This window comes from Tupaia chinensis, unplaced genomic scaffold (assembly GCF_000334495.1).
Source record: "Tupaia chinensis unplaced genomic scaffold, TupChi_1.0 Scaffold142037_1, whole genome shotgun sequence".
NCBI lineage: Eukaryota > Metazoa > Chordata > Mammalia > Scandentia > Tupaiidae > Tupaia > Tupaia belangeri.
The window spans coordinates 19,340-28,005 of NW_006201890.1; the positions used below are offsets into that span (position 1 = coordinate 19,340).

Sequence of the window (8,666 nt, forward strand, 5' to 3'; positions counted from 1 at the left end):
TTCTGTGGTGACCTTATACAGCTTAGGGTCATAGTGGACACTGGGGTATTCCATCCCTCACTGCATGCCCAGTCCAATCAGGGGGTTTATTGCTGTCAGCCAATACTAAGAGGCCCCTAAGTTCCTGTAAAGGACATGGCCAGGCAGACACCTGAATGGTCACTTCCTCAGAGGAGCACCCATTCCTTGTTTGTTTAATGTCATCATTTGGGAGGAAGGTCGGGAATGGCTACTCCTTTTCATAATGGGCAGACCCTTCTCCCTTCAGAAGCTGGGTCCTCTGTTTCTTGAGAATGTCATAGAGAAAAGCCCTAGAAAAGGAGCTTCTGCAGATTCTTTGCCATCTCATGCTGCAGCCCAAGGACTGCATTTTTTGTCAGCAGCCAATTTGGGTAGACATGCCTGCTGGATTCTCAACAGGCCTTTACAAGACTATTGTCCTAACCCACTTCCTCTGCCATTGCCTTGACACCCCACTAAGTTAATTTGGGACTCAGGACACTATCAGGAGGAGTCTGTCAGGGCTCCAATTCATCTCCCCCTGTTTCACCTCCATCTGATTAAGAGCCCTATCCTCCCTTGTGCTCTCTACCTCACCTCAGTCACCTCCTCAATGTCCTTGCTTTTGAGATTTTTCTGCTGCCTCAGCCCTCTGGCATTTCACCTGCACTCTGAGACAGGCAAAAGCCCCCCTTGAAAATGACAAAAGCATACTTGCCTTTCAGGAATCATGGGAGGCCAGAATAGCTCATTTAAAACCCCCTTAGAAAACAGAACAAAACCCTCCTGTCTTACAATCAGAGCCTGAGTAGTCATATCTTCCTTCCCCTTACAATCCCAATAGGCGCCATCCAGAAGAGAGTGACAGAGGTCAACAAAAGGCTGCCTCCACTGCCCCTTCCTCACTGCCTTATATGCAGAGCAGATCCCAGGAGGCAGGAGATGGAAGATGGGAAAACTCCAGCCCTGACTCAACAGGGGTACTTTTGCCTTTAAGAGAGGCTCCTACAACAGAAGTGGGGCCAAGCTGTCTCCCCTTCTTGACTTATGTCCCTTTTTTCCACCAGTGACTTCTACAATTAGAAGGTTCAAAACTCCTATTCTCAGAGAAACCTCAAGCCCTCGTTGGTTTGTTGGAATCTGTTTTCTATACTCATCAACTGACTTGGGACAATTGACAACAGCTTTTGGAGACCCTTTTACAGTGGAGAAGAGGGAAAAGATTAGAGAGAAGCTCGAAAATTCTTACTGAGACCAGAGGAAGAAATACTGGAGGAAAACCAAGATAGGATAGACGCTTTCCCTCTTCCTGTCCAGATTGGGATCCAAACACCACCAGGGGAAGAGAAGCATTACCCACTTTTCACCTGCCTTGCTGACAGGAGTTCGAGCAGCTTCTCATAAGCCTACCAATTTGTCAAAGGTAATCAAGGTTATTTTGGGGCCCCAGGAATCCCCTGCTGCTTTCTTGGAGCATTTATTTGAAGCTAACCGAGAATATATACCAATTGATCCAGATGTCCAAGAAAATCAGAAAGCCATTAATGTGGTTTTTTGTGACAGCTAGAAATATAAACCTTCACCCTATCCTAAATTCCTTGTTACCTGTCTCCCCACTGAAGAATATCTCCTTCAGGGAAGAAAAAAAAAAAAGAAAAGAAAAAAAAAAAAAAAACACAGGGACTAGCAGGCGGCATGGTGGTTAGGGGGCCAGACGCCCCCACATGAATTACCACAGTTTGAAGTCGCAGCCCAAGGACTGCATTTTTTGTCAGCAGCCAATTTGGGTAGACATGCCTGCTGGATTCTCAACAGGCCTTTACAAGACTATTGTCCTAACCCACTTCCTCTGCCATTGCCTTGACACCCCACTAAGTTAATTTGGGACTCAGGACACTATCAGGAGGAGTCTGTCAGGGCTCCAATTCATCTCCCCCTGTTTCACCTCCATCTGATTAAGAGCCCTATCCTCCCTTGTGCTCTCTACCTCACCTCAGTCACCTCCTCAATGTCCTTGCTTTTGAGATTTTTCTGCTGCCTCAGCCCTCTGGCATTTCACCTGCACTCTGAGACAGGCAAAAGCCCCCCTTGAAAATGACAAAAGCATACTTGCCTTTCAGGAATCATGGGAGGCCAGAATAGCTCATTTAAAACCCCCTTAGAAAACAGAACAAAACCCTCCTGTCTTACAATCAGAGCCTGAGTAGTCATATCTTCCTTCCCCTTACAATCCCAATAGGCGCCATCCAGAAGAGAGTGACAGAGGTCAACAAAAGGCTGCCTCCACTGCCCCTTCCTCACTGCCTTATATGCAGAGCAGATCCCAGGAGGCAGGAGATGGAAGATGGGAAAACTCCAGCCCTGACTCAACAGGGGTACTTTTGCCTTTAAGAGAGGCTCCTACAACAGAAGTGGGGCCAAGGGGTCTCCCCTTCTTGACTTATGTCCCTTTTTTCCACCAGTGACTTCTACAATTAGAAGGTTCAAAACTCCTATTCTCAGAGAAACCTCAAGCCCTCGTTGGTTTGTTGGAATCTGTTTTCTATACTCATCAACTGACTTGGGACAATTGACAACAGCTTTTGGAGACCCTTTTACAGTGGAGAAGAGGGAAAAGATTAGGGAGAAGCTCGAAAATTCTTACTGAGACCAGAGGAAGAAATACTGGAGGAAAACCAAGATAGGATAGACGCTTTCCCTCTTCCTGTCCAGATTGGGATCCAAACACCACCAGGGGAAGAGAAGCATTACCCACTTTTCACCTGCCTTGCTGACAGGAGTTCGAGCAGCTTCTCATAAGCCTACCAATTTGTCAAAGGTAATCAAGGTTATTTTGGGGCCCCAGGAATCCCCTGCTGCTTTCTTGGAGCATTTATTTGAAGCTAACCGAGAATATATACCAATTGATCCAGATGTCCAAGAAAATCAGAAAGCCATTAATGTGGTTTTTTGTGACAGCTAGAAATATAAACCTTCACCCTATCCTAAAATCCTTGTTACCTGTCTCCCCACTGAAGAATATCTCCTTCAGGGAAGAAAAAAAAAAAAGAAAAGAAAAAAAAAAAAAAAATCAGGGAGGGATAGAATAAGAAAGAACCTTATCTGGCAAAATTGCAGTTGTGTTTTCCAAATATCTGGGCAGAAAATAACCCCCCGGGGTTGGCCATTCATCAACCCCCAGTGTAGTAGAGCTGTTTGCAATGGTCTCCCCAGTCTGAGTGAAACAACATCTTATGAGCCTGAAGCTAGGAGGGGCACTGCTTACAATCAGAGCCCAGAAGTCAGATCTTCCTCCCACTTACAATCCCAATAGGCACCAACCAGAAGAGGGTGACAGAGGTCAACAAAAGGCTGCCTCTGCTTCTTTTTTCTCACCACCATATACCCAGAGCAGATCTGGGCTGCATATCAGACAGCTACAACAGGCAGGAATCCTAGTTCCCTGCCAGTTCCCCTGAAACATCCAAAAGGGAAATGTTAATAGCCTTATCAGGCTTATTCTTTATTTTTTAATTTTTAATTTTTTTTTGGAGGGGAGAGGTTTTTTCTATAGGTTGTGTGCACTCGCCAGAAAGACAGAGAGACAGAAAGCAAGAAATCATTCCCCAGGGGAAATGGCCTCACCACAATCCCTTCTCCTCCATTCTCCTTTTGGGATCTTGGGCATGCACACACACATGTCTGGCATGAGTTTAAGCCACCAGGTCTGGGACTTGAGCCACGGTGGACTACATGGGAGTCCAGTGACATAGCCATTATGCCAACTGCTGGTCCCTATTCTTTATATATTAAATAAAAAAAATAGAAAGTATTATCAAATCAAGTAAATCTAATTTTATTGACATTATTTTTAAGTTATATGTATGAATATGTTATATACTTTTATGGCTATATATGTTTTGTATTCTAAAATAATTTAAAATTCTCAAAAATTTGTAGTAAGATATTTGTCAGTCATGTTGTAGGTTATTATGTTAAACTGGTATATAACCAAATTTCTTTGTCCTTTGCAAATTCTTTTCAGAATATTAACTATGGTTGGTTCAAGTCTTATTGTCCATGGGTAATTGCTTTGCTTGACAGTTTTCTAAAAGTACAAATGGCTCTCTTGGTCCCACTTCCGTGAGGAGGACGCTCCATGGATTCATCACCAGTTGGCTCCCTCCCCTGCATCCCTGCCGCGAAGTTGGCCTCAGGAGTACAAGTTGCTTATGAAGTATGTCATATTTTTTATGACATGAAAGTTAGGAAATGCTCCACACCAGAAGAAATCAAGAAAAGAAAGAAGGCTGTCATTTTTTGTCTCAGTACAGACAAAAAGTGTATCACTGTAGAAGAAGGCAAGGAGATGCTGGTTGGAGATGTTGGTGTAACCATCACCAATCCATTCAAGCATTTTGTGGGAATGCTTTCTGAAAAAGACTGCCGCTAGGCTTTGTATGATGCAAGCTTTGAAACTAAGGAATCCAGAAAAGATGAGCTTTTCTTATGGGCACCAGAACTAGCACCTCTGAAAAGTAAAATGATCTACGCGAGATCTAAGGATGCAATCAAAAAGAAATTTCAAGGTATACAACATGAATGTCAAGCAAATAGGCCAGAAAACCTCAAACAGGCTTGTATCGCTGAGAAGCTAGGTGGATCCTAGTTGTAGCTTTCAAAGGATGTCCAGTGTAGCTTCATCATTCAGTGCCACAAATCAAAAGCTTTCATCTTTAAAGTTATCTTCTTGCTATGTAAGTAAAGCAAATATTATTTAAGCCAGGGTCTCACTCAGGGGAACTGTCCTGTCATCCTTTAGACTTAGCTACATATTCTATAAACACATGCAAATGGCCCTAAATGAATCTAAAGTCTAAAGTTTTATTGGCATGAAATTAAATTATTATTGGCTAAACGCCTGTTTTGATGTATTAACTTACACAGATTTTTAAGCTCAGGATTTATAATAATGCATTTCACAAGACAGTACAAGGCCATGTGAAGAAAATTACTACATTTTTGTTAACCTCGGCAGTTAATTTCTTTCTTTTGCTAAAGAGAATTGGTCATAATCTGGTTTTAATTTTGGCCCAAATTCTTTATTCTTCCTTGAGCTAAACAGTGTAATGGGATACAATTCTCCTTGTACGTGTGCAACTAACACACTAACAACAGTAAGATTAAGTGAGGCAGTCTTGTACTTCCCCCACCTGAGTAATGGAGACCACTTCAGAACTGTGGCCACTGTAATCCATGCTGATCTTGCAAAAAAAGCACTATTTCAACCACTGGCACATGGGAAACAGTTCCTGCACTTGCGCTTGCTAGTTGGAGACTGTTCTGAGAGTAACTTTGCATCTTGGGACCAGCAGTTAGCATAATGGCTATGTTGCTGGACTCCCATGTAGTCGACCACAGTTCGAGTCCTGGACCCGGCGGCTTAAACTCACGCTAGGCGCGTGTGCATGTGTGCCCAAGATCCCGAGAGGAGAATGGAGGAGAAGGGATTGCGGCATGGCCATCCTCCTTGGGGGAGTGATTTCTCACTTTCTGTCTATCTCTGTCTTTCTGGTGAGCGCATCCGCCCTATAGCAAAAACCTCTCAAAAAAAATAAAAAGGAAAGAAAAAAAAAGAGTAACTTTGCATCTTGGAAATCATGGTGTGTCCTCAGGAGAATGTGCAGTGTCTTTTAATGACTAATTATCATGCAAATTAGAACTTCACTGTAATCTGCTTTGTTAATGAAAATGTCAGTATATTGACAAGTTGAAACACCATGATATTTTTGATTGTGTCTCCTTCAGAAGTTTGCTGCTTCTGGTACAGTACGTAAGGTATGGAAGACTACTGAATACCTTTGCTCTGGACCTGGGAGAACTTAACCTAGAGCATACACTTGTCATTAGCTGAATATGAGATGGGGAGCAGGTACCAGGGAGGACACTTGCAAGGAGCCACTACCCAGTGACACTTGGATGCACTTGTCATTAACATCACAGGCGTAACACTCGGAACAATACAGAGATGCACGAACAGTTGAACTTAGAAGTAGCAGTACTGGCTTTATGTAATAAAGGAAGCATTAAAAAAAATAAAAAAGAGACAGGGTGACAGAGAGGAGATGACATCTGCCATGGGGAATGGTCATGCTGTAATCCCTTGTCCGCCATCTTTCATTCCTTCAGGATTTTAAAGCATACACAGATACATGCCTGGCATATTTCTCAAACCACCAGGTCTAGGATTTGACCTGTGTGATCATCTACAGGGGATTCAGCCCTTAACCACCAGGCCATGGAGCCAGCGTCAAAACCAATTTCAACTGCAGCATGTTTTCAGCACTTACAGCTATCTCTACTATGCCACGACTGCTAACACCACCACTACTCGTATGTGTTGCCATAGGCACCACTATGCATAATCCTGCATTACCTCTGAGCTTTTGAGTTACTCCTTCAAGATGAAAAGTCTTGGATGCAGGGTCTGATTGTTGGGTCTAGGACAGCTGTCCACATCCTGCCACCACGGTCAGGAGAGGAACTTTCTGCCCCTCTCTGGCATCTATAATGGGGACAGTCCCTCCAAAACTCACACAATCAATAAGTTTTCTCCCCAAATAGAAAGGGTGATCAGAGACCAAAAAGTTTTTGAGAAACACACACATATTTCCATTTCTACCTCTTTATCAATGGAATTCTGTACTTATTCATGTCCACCATCTAAGTTGAACAGGAAACAAACAAACCTACATGGTATTTCCTGGAGGTTTGAACAACACTTTTAATGCATTTTCCTGTTGTCCTCTCCATTCCTTCTTCTTTTAAGCTGATAGTTCAATACCTACTGGAGAGCAAGTGCCCTTTCCAGGCTCATGTAAAAATAGTGCCCTCTGGTGAACGATGATGAAGATTACACCCTTCTCCCCAAAACTAGTCTGCTATTTGGGATTTTTGGTTTTGTTTTTCTCTAAGTTTATATTCATTTGTTTTATTTTCCAAAGTCATTAGAATTTTCTGTCAGAATTTTATATCTACTGTGTCATAAAAAGCTCCTTATTCAACCAGAGGCTTACCTATTCCACCATTATATCAGGCCTTAGCTGTAATTCCTAAGGCAGTATAGGTTCCTGCTAATATGTATTATTTTGATGATAAGATATACGTTATGAGACATAGTAATTTTTAGAGATATTAATTTACTACAATATATGAGTTCATCAGTATTTAAAAGAACTTCAGAAACACTAAAAACTCTAAGGGTTGGAAAGTAAGTAATTGTGTTGTCTTTTTAACTTTCACCTTTGTAGAGGGAAAATATCATATAAGTTTAATATTTGGGACATGGACTTTGACTTCTAAGTCTTTTAAATGACTTTTCTCCTGGGTAGTTAAAGATATTGTCTCAAGATGAAGGGATATATATGTGTGTGTATACACACACATACACACACACATATATACACAATTTTTAAATTTTATTAAAAATAACTCAAAATGTGCTTTCAGTGTCAGAAAGAGGAGATCTTAGTGAAATAGGAAACATAGTTATCCCATATCAATAGGAAAGAGCATAGAGGAAAAGCAGATGCCTTACTACCCCAAACTCAAGGACACTAGAGGAGGTTCAACTAAGCTAGCAGAAGGAGCTTCAAGGCTGGACCAAGAAGGCCTGAGAAGATAGTAAAGGTTGCAGAGGGGGAACAAGGTTATGGGGCCCATTGGTGACAATCAGGCAAATGGCAGAACCTACAGGGAACACTGCAGAGCTCCATTGGTCTTTAAGACCAAGGAAAGCCATGGAAGCTCAACTATTCCTGAGGGATATTTTATTTCCATGTCCCCATATCTTATTAATCTCTGGTGGAGAGTAGCATTAAGTAGCCAGTCATCTCATTGCTGTGGGGTGTAACCCTTCCATGGAAGCTGTCCGCCAGCCATATTTGGCACATGCATGTCATGATGGAGGAGAATGGATTGCGGCATGGCCATCCTCCTTGGGGGAGTGATTTCTCACTTTCTGTCTATCTCTGTCTTTCTGGTGAGCGCATCCGCCCTATAGCAAAAACCTCTCAAAAAAAATAAAAAGGAAAGAAAAAAAAAGAGTAACTTTGCATCTTGGAAATCATGGTGTGTCCTCAGGAGAATGTGCAGTGTCTTTTAATGACTAATTATCATGCAAATTAGAACTTCACTGTAATCTGCTTTGTTAATGAAAATGTCAGTATATTGACAAGTTGAAACACCATGATATTTTTGATTGTGTCTCCTTCAGAAGTTTGCTGCTTCTGGTACAGTAAGGTATGGAAGATTACTGACTACATTTACTCTGGGGCCTGGGAGAACTTAACTTAGAGGATACTCTTGTCATCAGCTGAATATGAGATGGGGAGCAGGTACCAGGGAGGACACTTGCAAAGAGCCCCTACCCAGTGACATTTGGATGCAGTTGTCATTAACATCACAGGTGTAACACTTGGAACAATATAGAGATGCACAAACAGTTGAACTTAGAAGTAGCAGTACTGGCTTTATGTAATAAATGAAGCATTTTTAACTTAAAAAAAAAAAACTTTTCCCAAATGGCTATAATCCTAATGTTATGTCCTTAAGGAAATTCACAGAAAATGGAAAAAGGATGTACTCTTACAAGTACAGGTTTCTAAAAATCTAATCATCTAACTGGG

General features: G+C 42.0%; 1 pseudogene; it reads left to right on the top strand.

Annotated features, from left to right (window-relative positions):
* Positions 1-4,192: 4,192 nt before the first annotated feature.
* LOC102498183 (destrin pseudogene) lies at positions 4,193-4,677 on the top strand (annotated as a pseudogene).
* Positions 4,678-8,666: the final 3,989 nt, after the last annotated feature.